Here is a 21772-nt window from a genome sequence, read left to right on the forward strand (position 1 = left end):
AGAGATACAGCACTGAAACAGGCCCTTCGGCCCACCGAGTCTGTGCCACCCATTTATACTAATCCTACACTAATTCCATATTCCTACCACATCCCCACCTGTCCCTATATTTCCCTACCACCTACCTATACTAGGGGCAATTGCTACTGGCCAATTTACCGATCAACCTGCAAGTCTTTGGCATGTGGGAGGAAACCGGAGCACCCGGAGGAAACCCACGCAGACACAGGGAGAACTTGCAAACTCCACACAGGCAGTACCCAGAATTGAACCCGGGTCGCTGGAGCTGTGAGGCTGCGGTGCTAACCACTGCGCCACTGTGCCGCCCTACATTGTCAGGTATGATTCTGTGAGCATGACTATGTCAGGCTGTTGCTCGACTTGTCTATGGGACAGCTCTCCCAACTTTGGCACAAGCCCCCAGATGTTAGTAAGGAGGACTAACGTGGGAAGGTGGCGTTGAGGTAGATGATCAGCTATGATCTAACTGAATGGCGGAGCAGGCTCCATAGACTGAGGGGCCTACTCCTGCTCCTAAGTTCCTATTTTAAGGGCCTCAACTGGCGGCAGGGCGGGAAGGCCGTTCACAGGCCTTTCTGCCCCAAGCTAAATTTTGGCACCCCGCTCCGCGCCCTCCCCACCCACTCTCCCCAGCTCCAAACCCGCCATGGGGGAGAGCATAAACTTCCACCCAATGAGCAGAGATGGATTTAGAAAATACCAATAAAATTCAGCTGTCAAGATAGTTCTCATTCCTCATTAGATGACATCAATGTTACAGAGCAGAAAACAGGTCAGTCGGCCTAAAGGGTCTATGCCATGAGCCTTAGTCTGCATCTTATCCTCTCCTGTCAATCTCTTGGTCAGTTACCGATTTCCTGCTGTCTAACCCTCTTTGTCCTATGTCTGTTGTAGTGTATCGTTCATTTGATTTGTAGTCTGTTGTTCATTTGAGGCCAACATACATGCTTGGTGTTGCATGCGCAGTGTGCCTTTCGAGGGAATCGATAGTAATGTTTCAGTTTACAGCAGCAATCCAGAAGTGCCATGTATTGGTTCCAGAGATTTACAATAGCAGGTCTGCAATAAGAGATCTTACAATGGCTATGAAGACAGAATCTGCTTTTATTTTATAGCCAGGTATAATTCGCTGTCATTTCAGTTGTGAAATCCAGGTAATGCAGACTGTCAAATATGGACAGCGTTGGGATTTGGGTACAGTATACCTTGTACCTTTGTGCAGCTAATGCAGGACAGCCATTTTGTCTCATATACCAATACAAGGGTAGTTTGGTCTGCTTAAACCTTATGAGAAGAATTTATTGCAAGATTGTAGTACCCTGCGAAATGTGCATTTGTTTCTTCCGCCTGCCACTATTACTTTTAACAACGTTTGCGTGATTCTGCCTGCAGAACACTATACTGGATCCTTGATTATGAACTTTCGCTGCACTGATCATCAAGATGGTGATGGCTATGCCCAACCTATCACATTTTGAAGTAACCTCCCTGCCCTCATCTGTGTTTCCTCATTGGAGAAGTGGCAGCGACAACTTGAGGATGCAATGTTGGACTTTGAAATCACGATAAGAGAAAAAAGACCTTACTTCTCACTATGGCGATAAAGAATATGGAAAATATTTTACGCCGCACAAGGTGACTATGACCCAGCAAAAAAATGCACGAGCAACTTATTTCATACCCAAGAAGAATGCAATATACGCTGATGACTCAGCTGATGACTCAGTACTCTCCATGTTGAACAGCACTTGGAGGAAGCACTGAGGGTGGCAAGGGCACAAAATGTACTCTGGGTGGGGGACTTCAATGTCCATCACCAAGACTGGATCGGTAGTACCACTGCTGACCGAGCTAGCCGAGTCCTAAAGGACATAGCTGCTAGACTGGGTCTGCGGCAGGTGGTGGGGGAATCAACACGAGGTAAAAACGTACTTGACCTCGTCCTCACCAATCTGCCTGCCGCAGATGCATCTGTCCATGACAATATTGGTAAGAGTAACCACCGCACAGTCCTTGTGAAGACGTGGTCCCGCCTTCACATTGAGGATACCGTCCATCGTGCTGTGTGGCACTATCGCCGTGCTAAATGGGATAGATTTCGAACAGATCTAGCAATGCAAAACTGGGCATCCATGAGGCGCTGTGGGCCATCAGCAGCAGCAGAATTGTACTCAACCACAATCTGTAACCTCGTGGCCCGGCATATCCCCCACTCTACCATCAAGCCAGGAGACCAACCCTGGGGTTCAATAAAGAGTGCAGGAGGGCATGCCAGGAGCAGCACCAGGCATACCTAGAATGAGGTGTCAAACTGGTGAAGCTACAACCCAGGACGACTTGCATGCCAAACTGCGTAAGCAGCATGCGATAGACAGAGCTAAGCGATCCCATAACCAACGGATCAGATCTAAGCTCTGCAGTCCTGCGACATCCAGCCGTGAATGATGGTGGACAATTAAACAACTTACTGGAGGAGGTGGCTCCACAAATATCCCCATCCTCAATGACGGGGGAGCCCAGCACATCAGTGCGAAAGAAAAAGCCGAAGCATTTGCAACAATCTTCAGCCAGAAGTGCCGAGTTAATGATCCATCGCGGCCTCCTCCTGAAGTCCCCAGCATCACAGATGCCAGACTTCAGCCAATTCGATTCACTCCATGTGATATCAAGAAACAACTGAAGGCACTGGATACTGCAAAAGCTATGGGACCTGACAATATTCCGGCAATAGTACTGAAGACCTGTGCTCCAGAACTTGCCGCGCCCCTAGCCAAGCTGTTCCAGTACAGCTACAACACTGGCATCTACCCTGCAATGTGGAAAATTGCCCAGGTATGTCCTGTACACAAAAAGCAGGACAAGTCCAACCCGGCCAATTCCCGCCCCATCAGCCTCCTCTCAATCATCAGTAAAGTGATGGAAGGTGTCATCAACAGTGCCATCAAGCGGCACTTGCTTAGCAATAACCTGCTCAGTGACGCTCAGTTTGGGTTCCGCGAGGGCCACTCAGCTCCTGACCTTATTGCAGCCTTGGTTCAAACATGGATAAAAGAGCTGAACTCAAGAGGTGAGGTGACAGTGACTGCCCTTGACATCAAGGCAGCATTTGACCGAGTATGGCATCAAGGAGCCCTAGCAAAACTGAAGTCAATGGGAATCAGGGGGAAAACCCTCCGCTGGTTGGAGTCATACCTAGCGCAAAGGAAGATGGTTGTGGTTGTTGGAGGTCAATCATCTGAGCTCCAGGACATCACTGCAGGAGTTCCTCATGGTAGTGTCCTAGGCCCAACCATCTTCAGCTGCTTCATCAATGACCTTCCTTCAATCATAAGGTCAGAAGTGGGGATGTTCGCTGATGTTTGCACAATGTTCAGCTCCATTCATGACTCCTCAAATACTGAAGCAGTCCATGCAGAAATACAGCAAGACCTGGACAATATCGAGGCTTGGGCTGATAAGTGGCAAGTAACATTCGCGCCACACAGGTGCCAGGCAATGACCATCTCCAACAAGAGAGAATCTAACCATCTCCCCTTGACATTCAACGGCATTACCATCACTGAATCCCCCACTATCAACATCCTAGGGGCTACAATTGACCAGAAACTGAACTGGAGTAGCCATATAAATACCGTGGCTACAAGAGCAGGTCAGAGGCTAGGAATCCTGAGGCGAGTAACTCACCTCCTGACGCCCCAAAGCCTGTCCACCATCTACAAGGCACAAGTCAGGAGTGTGATGGAATACTCTCCACTTGCCTGGATGGGTGCAGCTCCAACAACACTCAAGAAGATCGACACCATCCAGGACAAAGCAGCCCGCTTGATTGGCACCCATCTACAAACATTCATTCCCTCCACCACCGACACACAGTGGCAGCAATGTGTACCATTCACAAGATGCACTGCAGCAACGCACCAAGGCTCCTTAGACAGCACCTTCCAAACCTGCGACCTCTACCACCCCGAAGGACAAGAGCAGCAGATGCATGGGAACACCACCACCTGCAAGTTCCCCTCCAAGTCACACACCATCCTGACTTCGAACTATATCGCCGTTCCTTCACTGTCGCTGGGTCAAAATCCTGTAACTCCCTTCCTCACAGCACTGTGGGTATACCTACCCCAAGTGGACTGCAGCGGTTCAAGAAAGCAGCTCACCACCACCGTCTCAAGGGCAATTAGGGATGGGCAATAAATGCTGGACTGGCCAGTGATGCCTACATCCCATGAATGAATGAAAAAAAAAATTATTCTCCGACAAACCGAGAAAGAAGCAAATGAGACAATTGATCAGTATCGCATATGCTTGAAACAACTGGCAATCAATTATGACTTTGGTGATGGGAAATTAAAACACAAATAACTGAAGGTTGCCTCTCTAGTCAAATACACAGAAAAACACTCGTGAAAGACAGAAAGCTGTCAGAGCTGCTGCAGTTCGCAAGATCGCTATCCTTTCCAGAGTTCAGAGCTTCTGGAGTTGAGGCTGCCACAGTTCACGCTTCACTCAAAGAACAACAAAGAATAAAGAACAGTACAGCACAGGAACAGGCCATTCGGCCCTCCAAGCCTGCGCCGATCTTGATGCCTGCCCAAAATAACACCTTCTGCACTTCCGGGGCCCATATCCCTCTATTCCCTTCCTATTCATGTATTTGTCAAGATTTCTCGTAAACGTCGCTATCGTATCTGCTTCCACCACCTCCCCTGGCAGCAAGTTCCAGGCACTCACCACCCTCTGTGTAAAAAACTTGCCTCGCACATCCCCTCTAAACTTTGCCCCTCGCACCTTAAACCTATGTCCCCTAGTAACTGACTCTTCCACCCTGGGAAAAAGCTTCTGACTATCCACTCTGTCCATGCCGCTCATAACTTTGTAAACCTCTATCATGTCGCCCCTCCACCTCCGTCGTTCCAGTGAAAACAATCCAAGTTTTTCCAACCTCTCCTCATAGATAATGCCCTCCAGACCAGGCAACATCCTGGTAAACCTCCTCTGTACCCTCTTCAAAGCCTCCACGCCCTTCTGGTAGTGTGGCGATCAGAATTGCACGCAATATTCCAAGTGTGGCCTAACTAAGGTTCTGTACAGCTGCAACATGACTTGCCAATTTTTATACTCTATGCCCCGACCGATGAAGGCAAGCATGCCGTATGCCTTCTTGACTACCTTATCTAGTGACCTGTGGACCTGTACGCCCAGATCTCTCTGCCTGTCAATACTCCTAAGGGTTCTGCCATTTACTGTATACCTCCCACCTGTATTAGACCTTCCAAAATGCATTACCTCACATTTGTCTGGATTAAACTCCATCTGCCATTTCTCCGCCCAAGTTTCCAACCGATCTATATCCTGCTGTATCCTCTGACAATCCTCATCATTATCCGCAACTCCACCAAACTTTGTGTCGTCCGCAAACTTACTAATCAGACCAGCTACATTTTCCTCCAAATCATTTATATATACTACAAACAGCAAATGTCCCAGCACTGATCCCTGCGGAACACCACTAGTCACATTCCTCCATTCAGAAAAACACCCATCCACTGATACCCTCTGTTTTCTATGACCAAGCCAGTTCTGTATCCATCCTGCCAGCTCACCTCTGATCCCGTGTGACTTCACCTTTTGTCCCAGTCTGCCATGCGGGACCTTGTCAAAGGCTTTACTAAAGTCCATATAGATAACATCCACTGCCCTTCCTTCATCAATCATCTTCATCACTTCCTCAAAAAACTCAATCAAATTAGTAAGACACAACCTCCCCTTCACAAAACCATGCTGTCTCTCGCTAATAAGTTCGTTTGTTTCCAAATGGGAGTAAATCCTGTCCCGAATAATCCTCTCTAATAGTTTCCCTACCACTGACGTAAGGCTCACCGGCCTATAATTTCCTGGATTATCCTTGCCACCCTTCTTAAACAAAGGCACAACATTGGCTATTCTCCAGTCCTCTGGGACCTCACCTGTAGCCAATGAGGATGCAAAGATTTCTGTCAAGGCCCCAGCAATTTCTTCCCTTGCCCCCCTCAGTATTCTAGGGTAGATCCCATCAGGCCCTGGGGACTTATCTACCTTAATGCTTTGCAAGACACCCAACACCTCCTCCTTTTTGATACTGAGATGACTGAGACTATCTACACTCCCTTCCCTAGGCTCATCATCCACCAAGTCCTTCTCCTTGGTGAACACTGATGCAAAGTACTCATTTAGTACCTCGCCCATTTCCTTTGACTCCACACATAGATTCCCTTCTCTGTCCTTGAGTGGGCCAACCCTTTCCCTGGTTACCCTCTTGCTCTTTATATACGTATAAAAAGCCTTGGGATTTTCCTTAATCCTGTTTGCCAATGACTTTTCATGACCCCTTTTAGCCCTCCTAACTCCTTGCTTAAGTTCCTTCCTACTGTCTTTATATTCCTCAAGTGCTTCATCTGTTCCTAGCCTTCCAGCCCTTACAAATGTTTCCTTTTTCTTTTTGACTCGGCTCACAATATCCCGTGTTATCCAAGCTTCCCGAAACTTGCCAAACTTGTCTTTCTTCCTCACAGGAACATGCTGGTCCTGGATTCTAATCAGCTGACGTTTGAAAGACTCCCACATGTCAGACTCCTGTGAACAGTGTTCACCACTCATGTGTCAGACAACCACCTGCGAAGAAACGACAGTAATCTTGCAAACAGGATCATGACTTGTCCAAGCAATGCTTCCACTGTGGCTGTGCTTATCCACACCAGAGAGTAAGCTCTGCTGCTGGCAAGCAGTGTAAAGCTTGTGGGATCCTAAACCATTTTGCTTATGTTTGCCACTCATCAGCAAAATCAACTGTTAAGACCAATACTACCAAAGATGCCATGTACACATATCACACCAAGAGGGTGAAAGAATGTGGCCAATGAAGAGATAGGTGACCCTGAATAAATTTTTATGCTCGCTTCTGAATGCAGCAACTGGTCAGGTAAGACAGTGACCACTGGCTGCTTGAAAGTAGATGCTCTCATAGATACAGGAGCATCTGTCAATGTCATGGGAGATAAAACGCTCAACAAACTTCAGGACTGACCCATCCTTTGCGAACCAGGGAATACAAAAATCTTCCCCCAACAGCAACACTGAAAGTTCTTGGGACTTTTGAAACACCAATCACATGCAAAGATACCAGAAAAAATGCTGTATTCCATGTCATATCTGAGGAATAACACGATCATCAGCTTCCACACAGCAGATCTGTGCACGATTGCAGTCACATACGCCGTTCCTACGTGTACCAACGTTATCGAACTGTATGCTGACTGCTTCACGGGTATTGGTGAACTGAAGGGTGCTGCATGCAAGCTACATCCAGTCGTGTGTCAGCATAGACGAATATAGTTCCATGTCAGAAAGCAGACAGAGAAGAAACCTCAGCGATTGCTTGACCTTGGTATCATTGAGAATGTCCAGGATGAACCCACCCCTTTGGGTTTCACCCGTGCAAGTTGTCAAGAAACCCAAGAATGAGAAGATCAGAATCTGCATCGATATGCGGTCACCAAACAAGCAATACAGCATGAAAGACGTTTGACACTGACAATTGACAATAGCATCGAGAAAATGAATGGTGCCAAACGTTTTGCTAAACTTGACCTCAATGCAGGCTACCATCAAATCGAGCTTGCAGAAGAATCGAGGTCTCTTATGTCATGAGTTCTTGTCTTAAGCAACACAACGAGGTATGTGGATTTCATTTCCTTGAAAGTCTCTAGGAGGTTTATGAACAGCTAAACTAGTATATACAATACAGAGCAAACTATATACAGAACCTTTTTCCAGGGTGTTAAAGTGCAGAGTGACTATGGATTCTAGTCACATGACTACATCCTGGTACTTAGCTCATTAGCATACTGAGTTCTTAAAGGGACATCACTCTTAAAGCAATCATACAACATCTCCTTTCTTTCCAAAGATGAGTCTCGTACGCTACAAGTAAAAACAAATAAAATTTGACAATATTCAAATTAGTTATACCGGAATAGAGGTTATAAAATTTACAAGTATAAAGATAGGGATTGTGAAATTTACGAGTGCAGACACTTAAAAGTCCATATATCGTTTCGGTAATTTGACAACTCTTCTAGATCTTGTTATGGTAGAACCTTCTGGGGATATGGATTTCACCCTTGGCTGTTCTTGGCTTGCAGACGTGTTGTCAATGTGTTGGTTGTTGTCCTGTTGTTCCGTCACTGCATGTCGGTCATGCACCATCTTTGTTCTCCCTTGTGTTTCAAGCAGTGTCTCCTTCATCTGGGAGAAATTGCGTCTAAGCTATTGCTGTTTTTTCTGAAGTTTCTTCCTCTCTGCATTCAGTTTCTGTTGCTCTGCCTCCAGCCTAACATACACTGTTGGTTTTTCAGGATGACCACTTTTGAGGCCTTGTCATTCTTGGAAAGTTCCAGTACCTCATCTCGAAGAGCCAACAGACAATGCTTCAACTCATCCCTCCTCTGCCTCTTCAGGACATTGCATGTCCTTCGCCTCTCCTCATCCTCTGCATGTGAAGACCTGGGACTCATGGTCGAGGACTTGCTTGGGGAGGAGTACTTGGCCTCATGGAGGTACCCGTCTGTTCTGGATCGTTTTGGTGCAGGCAGTTCTCCAGGGAGCAGAGGCGAGGGTGCGGCATAGTTGTGCTGCTGCTGGATTTCCAGACTGCACTGTTTGATGCTGGCCAGAGTCTGCGAGTGGGTTACAGTCCTTAGAGATTTCCCCTTGGCAATGCTCCCCACTGCCAGCCTTTGCTTCTCAATGGTTACAATGTTAATTTCTTCTTCTGAGTCACTGGGGCATGAAGAAACACTGCCTGTCCACAAAGAACTTTCATAATCTGAATTTGGATCCTCATTCTCTTGGTGTGGTGTCTCTGAGAAGGGGCTGATACTCTCCAAATCAGAACTACTGATATCGTAGAAGAACTGTGACTCAATCTCAGACATCAGGGGGCTGGACACAGGGAGTGCATCCTCTCCAAGGTGCAGTATGCCTTTGCCTTTGAATCCCCTATGGCATAGAAACTGTCTGGGTACATGGGCGGCACAGTGGCGCAGTGGTTAGCACCGCAGCCTCACAGCTCCAGGGACCCGGGTTCGATTCTGGGTACTGCCTGTGCGGAGTTTGTAAGTTCTCCCTGTGTCTGCGTGGGTTTTCGCCGGGTGCTCCGGTTTCCTCCCACATCCAAAAGACTTGCAGGTGATAGGTAAATTGGCCGTTGTAAATTGCCCCTAGGTGATAGGGAATATGGGATTACTGTAGGGTTAGTATAAAGGGGTGGTTGTTGGTCAGCACAGACTCGGTGGGCCGAAGGGCCTGTTTCAGTGCTGTATCTCTAAATAAAATAAATAAATAAATATTTGTTGTAAATCCTGGACTCGCTCAATGCGGGTATCCTTTGTCTCTTCTGCTGTAATGGGTACCTTGGTGATCTCATGGATAATCACAATGTTGAGGTCCTTACATGCTGGTAGTCCTGCCACTGGTGGTCCACTCGTATCTACCAAGTAAAATATTAGTGGTTTCCATGCTGACTTGCCATAGCTGCATTGCATTGTTAGTGTGCCACTGCAAGGAATGGGTAACCCATTGTCTGCAGTTGTCGGTTGTATCATTAATTTCCAATAACTCCGGTACAAAGGCTTTTTTTAAAAACTGGGATGTCTCGATCGTCGGCACAATCACTCACCCGATCGCTTGCTTTTCAGCCACGCTTCCATTCTATGGAGCTTTTCTCAGCTTTCTAAGGTATGTAGCTTTGCAGTTGTCACTTGTAACATTAATTTCCAAGGTCCCAGTACAAAGGCTTTTTTTTAAAACTGGGATGTCTCGATCGTCAGTACAATCACTTACCTGATCGCTTGCTTTTCAGCCACGCTTCCATTCTATGGAGCTTTTCTCAGTCATCTATGGTATGTAGTTTTCTTTCAGTCTTTTCAGGTACTTGTTTTAAAGTTTCTTCACTTGTTGCTTCAAATTTTCTTCTGTTTTCTGTATTGCTTTGAAATCTTGTTTACTGTTTTACCTGTGTCCTTCAAGCTTATAGCTCATCTTTACATCACCGCTGTCACCATGTCATGAGTTTCTTTGTGTTATCCTGGTACTTAGTTCATTAACATACTGAGTTCCTAAAGGGACATCACTCTTAAAGCAATCATACAACATCTTGCAGTGTTCTCCTTCACATCAGGCTCTTTCGATACACAAGGCTCAACTTTGGAGTCAACTCAGCAGCTGAGCATTTCAGCACATGCTTCAGTCTGCACTGCAAAGACTTGAGGGCACACTGAATATCAATGATGACATTCTCACCTATGGTCACACTAAAGGTGAACTTGGGACACACCTTCATACATGTCTACAACGTCTTAGACAGTGTAACCTCACCCTGAACAACGACAAGTGCCTGTTCAATTAAAGCAGAATCGAATTCTTCGGTCATGTATTGAGCGGTGAAGGAGTATCATCTGATCCATGGAAAGTCAAAGCCATTGAAAACACTGCAGATCCCACAAACGTGTTTGAAGACCACAGTCTGCTTGGGCTCCTCACATACTGTAGTCATTTCATTCCTGACCTTGCTACACTGTCTGCCCCCCATGTGATCTGACAAAAGAGACCACCAAGTAGCAGTACACTAAACTGCACAAACAACAGCTGTCAGCAAGTTGCAGAAATGCCTACTTCAACCCCGAGAAAACCACCAAGCTAGTCGTGGATGCAGCCCATCAATCGTCGCGATGGCAAGCAGATTGTTAATGCTCACAGACAATGATATTCGCAAACAGGTAGAGAAGCACTCTTAATCACATGGACCATCCTACATTTTTATCTCTACTTGTATGGAAGCAATTTTATTAAAATGATAACCAATCATAGGCCACTAGTAGGCCTGTTCAACAGACTGCATAGCAAGCTGCCTACTCAAATAGAGCGTTGGGTACTCAAACTACAAGGGTACAAATTCCCTGTTAAGTATCAACCAGGCAAGCTTAACCCAGCTGGCTACCTTTTGCACCATCCTTTGCCAACAATCAGTCTTAATAGTCACGAAGAACAGACTGAACATCTTAACTTTGTGAGCGTAGAAGTCGCTATCATTGACACCAAAGTGGCAACAAAACAAGATGAAGCATTTCAGCCATGTATGACAGCTATGAAATCACAAAACTGGAAAGATATGATTGAGAACATCTGTTAATGAAATCGCGTGGCAGGCTACAAGGTCTTCACAATGTTCGAAATGAGCTCACAGTTTCAACCACTTTTCATCTCGTTATGAAGCAACTGCATTGACATTCCGCAGTCATTCAGAGAATGTGTTGTAGAAATAGCACAACGAGGGTCACCAGGGAATTGTCAAAAGCAAGCAACTTCTTTGGGAAAAGCTATGGTTCCCAGGAATTGACTGCATGGTGGAGCACAAAATCAATGTTTGCCATGTCAAGCAACCAGAATGTCAAATCTTTGTGATCCGCTCAACATGTCTGGGCTACCTGCAGGCCTATGGACAGAAGTTAGCATAGACTTCGCAGACTTGCCCACTGATGAGCACTTGCTTGTTGGAAGATTCCCAGTCATAGAAATTGTTACGCCTACCTCAGCGAAAGCAGTCGTCCCGAAGCATGACTAGATTTAAGCTTTGTTTGGAGTCAAACGGTGAGAAGCGACAATGTACCCGCATTCAATACTGATGAGTTCAGTAAATTCGCGAACTACCTGAGCTTCAATTACTGAAAAATCACACCCTATTGGCCAAGAGCTAATGGAGAAGTTGAGAGATTCATACGTACCTTCAAAGTGTAATCCATGCAGCTACTGCAAATCATGGAAGCAGGAGTTATATCATTTTCTTTGCAATTACAAAGCGACTCCTCACTCGACTACTGGAAAGCCTCCCGCTACACTAATCCTCGCACATCCTATGCACACACATCTTCCTGACTACCCTGCAAAGCTAATGATCAACACTTATGTGAGTGTGATCAAGGACAGAAAGATCGCATGCAAGCAAACACAGAGCAAAACTAAAGCCAGATGACAAAGTGTTTGTAAAATGTGATGGTTGTGTTGGAAAGCAAACAACCCCCAATGGCATCCAGTCATTTGTTGTGACCAACACTGCTAAGCATGCTTCGCAAATCTTCACACAAAATGCATCATTCCTCAAAGTGTTGCACGCACCATCCGTAAGCGCTGCATCCGATCCAGACATCGACACTTCAGCTAAAGCATATGAGTTATATGATACAACATCTGATGCCATGCATTGATATCCTCGTCATGAGCAGAAATTTCCGCCATACCTACACAAATTTGTTACAAACTGATGTAATGTCTAAACAGAACAATGTAGGCAAACCATCAAAACTCTCATTTACCAAGAAGGGGAGAGATGTAGTGTATTGTTCATTTGAGGCCATCATACATGCTTGGTGTAGCATGTGTGGTGTGCCACTAGAGGGAGTCGAGAATACAGTTTCAGTGTACAGCAGCAATCCAGAAGGTAGTGCCGTGTGCTCCTTCCAGAGATTTACAATAGCAGATCTACAATCTCTCCCTTCTGTGCCATTCCTCTCAGCCTCAGTGCCAGGTCGATTAAGTCAGGATCATAGCAGAAAGATACGTTAAACTAGGGACATGATTTTTAAGTATGGACACATGCTCACTCAGCAGCAGGTCAGGCACATGAGCTCATTTATTTCACGATGATCGTGCTGCTTCTCTACCTCAATTTGCTCCTTTCAGGCACTCCTTAAAACCCACCTCTTTGACCACGCTTTTAGTCATCTGCCCTCATATCTCCTTATGTGGCTTAGTGTCATGTTTTTGTTTTATAATGCCACTGTGAAGGACCTTTGGACATTTTATTATGCTAAAGGTGCTACATAAATACAAGCTGTTGTTGCTTTACAGCTTTCTGGACTCAACAATGAGTTAACAATTTCAGATGATAACCTCTGCCCCCAATTTTTTTTTAGTCAACAGTTATTGGTAATGACTCTATTTTTCCCACTTACTTCTCTTCTAGATCTATCTTTTGTTACTTTACTTGCCTTATTACCATCTCCTTTAGCTTTGCATCATCACCCTTTTGTCCTTTATTCTCTCCTACCTTCTACCCTATCACAGAGCTTCCCTTTTGTTCTTTGCCCCTTCCCCTTTTCCTGCCTCTGTACTTGCTTGAAACCTGATACCTCTCTAACTTTTTCCAGTTCTGGTGAAAGGCCATCAACAAACGTGCTTAGAATGGGGCGGCACAGTGGCGCAGTGGTTAGCACCGCAGTCTCACAGCTCCAGCGACCCGGGTTCAATTCTGGGTACTGCCTGTGTGGAGTTTGCAAGTTCTCCCTGTGGGTGAACTGCTCCGGTTTCCTCCCACAGCCAAAGACTTGCAGGGTGATAGGTAAATTGCCCATTATAAATTGCCCCTAGTATAGGTAGGTGGTAGGGGAATATAGGGAAGGTGGGGATGTGGTAGGAATATGGGATTAGTGTAGGATTAGTATAAATGGGTAGTTGATGGTTGGCACAGACTCGGTGGGCTGAAGGGCCTGTTTCAGTGCTGTATCTCTAAATAAATAAATAAAATGACTTCTAGCACTTATTCCAGTTGTAATGCACTCCCCCTTAAAAGTTGCAGACTGGCTTTTAGTGGTGCAGGTTAGGCTTGACCACATGCTAATCTCTCACAGTTTTGCTACCCTGATCAGGCATGCAGCCTTTCAGAAGCATGTTTAATGCTGGCTGTATGCTACAATCAATCAAATGAGTAAGCAGCCTGAACTTTACATGCCGGCTGCATCAGAAGCAATGGGCAATCCCTGTGCCCATTTTCAGGACTATCGAATTTTATCCCCTCAGTCTGAGTATGGAAACTGCTGTCCAGCCCTGAGCATGAGAGCAAGGGATGCAGCAAAAGCCTTAACTGTCATACTATTGTTTTTGTTTGTATTCTACAGCAAGGCTATCTGTGCCAGTCAGTCGCCTCATAGTCCTGCCTAGTAATGCAAATACTTTGTGACTTAACTATCAATTCATTTGCAAGTGATATCAAAAAGTGCAGCCCTTTAATTTGGTAAATGAACTGTCAAACTATGTAACACCCTAGTGAATGGAAATATGTTATGGGCTTTTTCAAATTCTCCAATTATCTAAAGTCAAAATACATGTCCTCTGATAAAGCTCAAAGATATGCAGCCAACAGCATGTCTTGGCAGAACACCATCAACAGTTCTAAAGCCCAAAAGTTCATTACTGACGCATGTGCTTATCTTTATTAATTTCTGGAAAAATGCTCCTGCAGCATGTTATTGCCTACCTTGTCTTTCTCCAATACATACTGTGATATTTAAAAGCCACTTCTGTCAAACATTATCTGTGCACTTTAGGAATAATAAGAAAAAATGTTCCCTATTCAGCATCTTTAATGTTGGTATTTATATAGAATCCTTTACACTTTTCACTGCTTAGGGTAGCCAATTTAAGCTGGTCAAAGGCAAAATATCTGCAACTTCCTCTGAGGAAAATAAAATAATTATCTGCACATTATATTAACAGCTATTGCAAAAAGTGTGGACCTTCTTTTAAGTAATTATATTGTCACATGTACAGTGAGTATTTTGGTGAAGTAAAGTACACCATATTGGAGCGAAAATGTCACTTAAGTCATATGTCTGGCCGGCAAATTGAATGTGACTGTAGGAGATGTAACATCCATATTATTTGTAGTAGATCTATTTCCTGTATTTGTAAAGTAAAATAAAAATATGATGCCTGTAAAATCGAGATTACAGGTGTTACTCCTGTGTCATGAAGACCCCACCTGTCAAGAATGAGGTATTTTAATTTCACCATATGAACATTAATTTTAAACTGTTGCTGGAAGGAAGAGATGACTTGTTTAAAGAGATCAGAAGTGGCTGGAAAACATTTGCATACTAAGAGAGAGTGCCGGTAGACAATAGAAGGGCTCCCTGATCCAATTAACCCAAATGGATTTGATCACCAGGTATTGAATGTGTAAGAAATGCAGCATTCCAGGGTGTCTGCAAAGGTGGAGAATCCACAAACGCAGGAATTTGTTAAAGCAGCTAGTCACATGACTAACCTGCTGGCCCAGATTTTTGTTTGAGCTGCTCACAGCACAGTTTGGGTCAGATTGCAACTGAACTTGCAAGATGAGAGCCTCTCTCTTGGCTAGCTCTCTCTCTTTCACGAATCTCCAAATCCACTAAAGTCACTTAAGCCTCAAGAGAGAAAAGACTCCTACATCGAAACAAGTTTTAAAGCATGCACTGAGCCCCAGTGACACAGAAAGACTTACCAGCAATCAAAGACTCTACATCGAACTCAAAGGACCATAAATAAATCCCAGCTATTGCCGCAAACGTTTCCTCTTTATTCTTTCTACTTTCTGTATCTGTGTGTGGGTTTATTGCGTATGCATGCTAGTGTGATCGTGTGGTGCATTCGTAGTTTAACTCGTAAATTTGTAATTTAACCAAATTAGAGTTTTAAGGTTAATAAACTTCCACCTTTCTTGTTTAAATCTAAGGAAACCTGTCTGGTTGATTGCTTTGCCTTACAATTGGAGAGCAGTGAACAAGGATTCACTGAGGGGGAGCTAAAAACACAATGTTTTTAAAATTAAACCCTATTACAGTTAAACCAGGCAATAGCTGGAGGGAACCCCTAGACCCCTTTCTCACCTGGTCGCAACGGAAATTTGGGGGCGAGCATCCCCGATTCGACCCACAGATAAATGAGAAAATTTGAAGTGGGAAGTCAAATTGATCCCAATTAGAAAGAAAAAAGATTTCAATATGGGTTTTCTTGTGGTTGTGTGTGCTAGAATACGAACATGCCTGCGTCTGAAGTCAGTAACTCCCCAAGCAGGGTGAAGTAACTTGGGATGTTAAAAGCCCTTTCTCTGCAGGAGTTGAGAAAAATGGCTGAGCAGTGTAGGATCATTGTCCATGCCAAGGCTAGAAAGTCTGAACTCCTAAGTCTAGTGGCCAACCATTTTTCCCTTGAATCTGAAGGAGCACAAGCAGGGTGAGAAATAGACTTCGACAGGGTATTGCTAGCAAAAGTACAATTGGAACAAAGAAAACTTGAATTTGAAGAAAGGCAAAGAGAGAGACAGGATAGAGAGAAAGGAAGAACTTTTCAGAAGGAAAGTGAAGAAAAAGAGAGGAGAGACAGAAAGCAAGAGAGGAGAGAGAGAAAGAACCTTCCAGAAAGAATGCAAGGAAAGAGAGCGAAGGTGGCTTGAGTTAAATAGGTGGCGACAGAATAACCCCAGTGAAAGCATGGCCAAAATGGAGGAGCATAATTCAGGGCTAGGTGCAGAATTGTTAACATTTTCCCAACTGATTCCAAAATTCAATGAGGGAGACGTGGAAGCATTTTTTGAATCTTTTGAAAAACTGGCAAGGCACTTAAAGTGGCCAGCTGAGACTTGGACTCTGCTGCTACAAAGCAAGCGAACAGGAAAAGCCCGTGAGGTTTATTCCATGTTGCCAGATGAGAGTTCATCAAATTATGAACTGACAAAAAATGCTATGCTTGGGGCATATGAATTAGTACCGGAAGCCTATCGCCAAAAGTTTAGAACCCTCAAGAAGAAAGCTGATCAAATTTACCTGGAGTTTGGCTTTTGACCAGTGGCTGAGGGCTCTTAAAGTGCAGCTCAGCTATGTAAATCTCAGAGGTAATTTTGCTCCAGGAATTTAAAAACTCTCTCCCATTCTCCATAAAGACACATATAGAGGAACAGAAAGTTGATAGAGCCCAGCAAGTTGCAATTCTGGCTGATGAGTTTTCTCTCATTTATAAGTTGATTTCCCAGGGGAAAACCTTTCCTAGTCACCCCCATAAATCCAAAAAGGACAAAGGGTGGGAAGGTGATAGAAGCCCAAGCAGTCCTGGGAGGGAAAGAAAAGCAGGAGACACAGGGGGCCCTCCTCCAGCCAAAAAGGAAGGCGCTGTAAGTAGGAGTGAGACCCGGAGACCTATGTGCTTCCATTGTAATAAAGCAGGTCATCTAAGAGCTGACTGCTGGAAACTAAAGTAAAAGTCTGCAGGGTTAATCAGGGCACACCTGCTCAGTGAAGGAGAAGGGACACTGAGGGAAAGCACAACAGAACAAGCTGTGGTTTTAACTGCAGTAGTAGTAAGACCCAGGAACATAGGACTTAGGAAGATAGGAACAGGAGTCGGCCATTCAGCCCCTCCAGCCTGTCCCACCATTCAATGAGATCATGGCTGATCCGCGGCCTAACTCCTTATACCCGCCTTTGGCCCATATCCCTATCGGAAGCCTACTGCTGCAAGTGCAGGAAAATATAATAGGATTCCTGAAGGTTATCAGGATTTTGTGTCTGAAGGGAGAGTAACCCCATACCCCTCAAATAGGGCCAGCAAGCCCATAGTAATCCTCAGGGACACAGGGGCCACTAGATCCCTTTTGCTGGGAAAAGGCCTGACCTTTCCCCCAGAGAGTGCAGTGAACACCAAAATGGTCGTGAATGGTATTGGGGGGCAGTGTATGCCTGTACCTGTACACCAGGTGCACCTGGAGTTTCAGGACCGGTGACTGTAGGGATTGTCCCTAGTTTGCCTGTGGACGGGGTCAACCTGCTCCTAGGTAATGATCTGGCAGGGATGAATGTGGTAGCTTCCCCAGTAGTAAAAGAAACATTACAGGGGGTCAGGGACAGGGCCGTGGCAGGAGACGGTCCCCTGCAGTTTTCCTGCATGTGTAGTGAATCAGGATATGATCAAACCAGCTCCCCAGAGAAGATTGAATTGGCACTACAGGCAGATGACCATGAGGTCTGTCTGACTGAAACTTTCTTTGGAAAGTTAGAAGACCCAGCGAATAAATTAAATGAATCTTCCCTAGCTGAGGCTCAGCAAGCCGACCCAGTACTGAGAGAGTTAGTACAGGCTGCCCAAGTCTGAAATTGAAGCAGAGAGAGTCGTTGACGGCTACTATTTGAAGAATGAGGTACTGATGACGAAGTGGAGCTCTCCTCACAGACCTGAGAGCAAGGAGTGAACAGTGGTTCACCAGTTAGTCGTGCCGCAGAGGTACCGGAGAGAAATATTAAGAATGGCCCATGAGATTACAGTGGCTGTACATGTCGGTATACGAAAAGCCAAAGCCCGTATAAGACAGCAGTTTGACTGGCCAAACTCCAAAAAGATGTGCAAGGTTGAGGGGAAACCCCAACCTACAGTGAAATGGTGTTTGGAGGACTGTCCAGCAGAAGACTGGTGAACTGTAAGGGACCCCCGCTGAGAACAAAAGGGGACAGGCAGGCACACAGCTGGCAAAAAGTTAGAAAGGAAAGGGGAAAAAGGGACAAAGAGGGCAGGTTAAAGGAAGTCCGGGAGGAATCCCAGATGAAAACCCTTACTGTCTAGTCAGCCAACCCCAAAATGTTTGTTTGGAAAGTTAGACCCCATATCCTCCTATGTAAATGCAGACACCAGAGGTACCCCACCAGAGTTGCTAACAGCATTCACAGGAACCTGCAGAGACAAAGAAAGTCCTCAAGAGGCCAGAAAAGCCGTGAGGGTGATGCCTCACCTAGCCGAAGTGCCACCAGGGAGTGCAGTAGAATCTGGGTAAATGCCTGCAAGCAGGAATGTCCCCGATGACAAAGGGAAGATTAGCAAGGAATCCAACCCCACAGTCAGGAGAAAAGGGAACCAACCATCCCCTAATGTGAAAAGCCCTTTCATGATTCATCAAAGCACTGAAAGTGAGTTCAGAGTGGTTCCACCCACTGCCGATGCCCATAAGCAGAACTCCAACTTAGAGCTAATTAAATCTAACCCACCCTCTGCAGGCCTCAATAGGAACAAAGACACACTCGGCAGTCATGGAAATTTTAAACTGTTGCTGGAGATGACTTGTTTAAAGAGATCATCAGTAGCTGGAAAACATCTGCATACTATGAGACAGTGTCTGGAGACAATAGAAGGGCTCCTTGATCCAATTAACCCAAATGGATTTTGATCACCAGACATTGAATGCCTAAGAAAGGCAGCATTTCAGGGTGTCTGCTAAGATGGAAAATCCACAAGGCAGGAGTTTGTTGAAATAGCTATTCACATGACTAACCTGCTGGCCCAGGTTTTTGTTTGAATTGCTCACAGCACAGTTTGGGTCAGATTGCAACTGAACTTGGAAGATGAGAGCCTCTCTCCTGGCTGGCTCTCACTCTCTCTCTTTCACGAATTTCTGGATCCACTAAAGTCACTTAAACCTCAAGAGAGAAACAAGTTTTGAAGCATGCACTGGGCCCCAAAGAAATGGCAAGACTTAATGGCAATCAAAGACTCAACATCAAACTCAAAGGACCATAAATAAATCCCAGCTGTTGCCTCAAACATTTCCCCTTTATTCTTTCTACTTTTCTGTCTCTATCTCTGTGGTGTTTATCCCATATGCATGTGTGGTCCTGTGGATTATTAGTAGTCACTTTAACCAATTAGAGTTTTAAGGTTAATAAACTTCCACCTTTCTTGTTTAAATCTAAGAAAACCTGTCTGGTTGATTTCTTTGCCTTACAATTGGAGAGCAGTGAATAAGGATTCACTGAGGGGGAGCTAAAAACATGGTGTTTTTAAAATTAACCCCCGTTATGGTTAAACCAGGCAAAGGTTGAGAGGGAATCCCTAGATCCCTTTCTCACTTGGTCGTAACCACCTGTCAATCCCTACTGTTGTGTTTCTTGATATAAATGAATGTAAGTTTGACTAAACACTATTTTTTGTGGACATGACATTAACAGCTTACTTTTCTGAATATACTCTCTGGAGTTTAGACGAATGAGAGATGATGCTATTAAAACATACAACAATCTGAAGCGGCTCGACAACGAGTGGTTGTTTCCCTGGACTGGGGAATCTAGAACATGCAGGTACAGCCTGAGGATAAGGGGTCGATCATTTAGGGCTGATTTGAGGAGAAATTTCTTCAGTCAGAGGGTTGTGAATCTTTGTAATTCTCTACTCCAGAGGGCTGTGGATGCTCCGTTGTTGAGTATATGTAAGGCTGGGAAGGACTGATTTTTGATCTTTCAGGGAATCAAGGGATATGGGGTGTGGGCAGTAAAGTGGAGTTGAGTCAGAATATCAGCCAATATCGTATTGAATGGTGGAGCAGGCTGGAAGGGCTGTTTAGTCTACTCCTGCCCCGATTTATTATGTTCTTACAAGTATGCGATGAATGTGGGAAATCTTGCCTGTGGCCAGCGCATATTGGAAAATTGTAGGTGCTGTCCTACTTATGAGGGACTTTACAGTACAAACACTTCAACTATGCTATGATTGTCATCAATGCTACAGTGACATATTTTGTGCAATACATTACTACGTGAAAATACTATTTGAAAAGTAATTTTTATCTGTTCATCAAGAAGCTGGCAATGAAATATTTTTTCACTTTTTGCACCTAGCATAATCAGCATGCAACCCTGGTATTTATTGAATGGAGGGTAATCTGCCCGCATATTTCTCAACTATGTTATTTAACTCCAACCTTGGATCAAGCCTCTGTTATACCACTCTGACCATTCTATATTCCATATTAGTTAGCCTTGTTTTTTCTTTTAGTAACTGTCAGTCAAGCCCCCCACCTGCCAAGAATCAGGAAAATTAATTTTGCCACATGAACATTGATTTTAAACTGCTGATGGTGAAGAAAGAACTTGCTTTGAAAATCAATTAGAGACTTTGGCTGGAGCATAACCATTAGCATAACAACAGACAAGTACTTCAAAGGACAAAGGAGCTATTCCCTACTCCAATTTTAATCCACAATGGACTTTTGATTACCAGACATTGAAGCATTCCAGGTTAACTACTAAGATGGCCGAATACACAAACCGATGTAGTCGGGCCAGTTTAGTCACATGACTGACTGTTGGATATTTTTGAATTTGAACTTCCAACAGGGAATTTGAAATCAGAAAGCTCCTGGCTCCTGGTTTGAGAACATCTCCCTCCTGTTTGCTCTCATCTCGCTCTCACCTGCTTCACAAACCATTGAAGACACGTGAACCTCAAAGAGAGAAAAGTTTCCTACGTTGAACAAGGTTTAAGAAGAATATTGGGCCCCAACGAAAAGTAAGAGCTGCCTGCAATCAAAGACTTTACAGCGAGCTGGAACCACAAAAACAGTAACCAGAAACCCCCTTCAGAGACTGCCTCAAACCTTTCACCTTATATTTTCCTCTCCTCTCTTCTGTCCCTATCTGCATGTGTGTATCGCGTGTGCATGCTAATGTGGGCACAATGTATATCTGTAGGTGTTAACCGTAGTCGGGTTTAGGTTTAAGGTTTAATAAATTTCACTTTCCTTCTTTAAACTGAAGAAAGCCTGTTCATTTCTTTGCCTTATAATTGAAAATCTGTGAAAAAGGATTCACAAAGGGAGCTCAAAACACAGCGTGTTTAAAATTAAACTCTGTTACAATAAGACCAGGTGAAGACAGTAACAGACCCCTAAACACCTTTCTCACTTGGTCATAACATAACACTAACTTAATGGCAATTCTTCACATATCAGAGGCAGTTTTATGCAGCATATACCCACTCAAAATTAGTTTCAGGCTTTCTGAATTTATTTCACTTACTACCCCTACAGTGGCAAGACAGATAGGCTTTCAGTTTGAGCTGGATTCAAACGTAAGCACTAGAAGTA

General features: G+C 44.7%; 1 protein-coding gene and 1 pseudogene across 7 annotated transcripts in view; both read right to left on the reverse strand.

The window, feature by feature from the left end:
• rgs3a (regulator of G protein signaling 3a) overlaps positions 1-21772 on the reverse strand; it is a 401039-nt gene that overhangs the window by 169355 nt on the left and 209912 nt on the right. The gene's annotated exons all lie outside the window — the stretch shown is intronic.
• On the reverse strand, positions 8098-10101 carry LOC137347387 (N-myc protein-like; annotated as a pseudogene).

The sequence above is a fragment of the Heterodontus francisci genome, chromosome 32 (assembly GCF_036365525.1).
Source record: "Heterodontus francisci isolate sHetFra1 chromosome 32, sHetFra1.hap1, whole genome shotgun sequence".
In the NCBI taxonomy this organism is placed as follows: Eukaryota; Metazoa; Chordata; class Chondrichthyes; order Heterodontiformes; family Heterodontidae; genus Heterodontus; species Heterodontus francisci.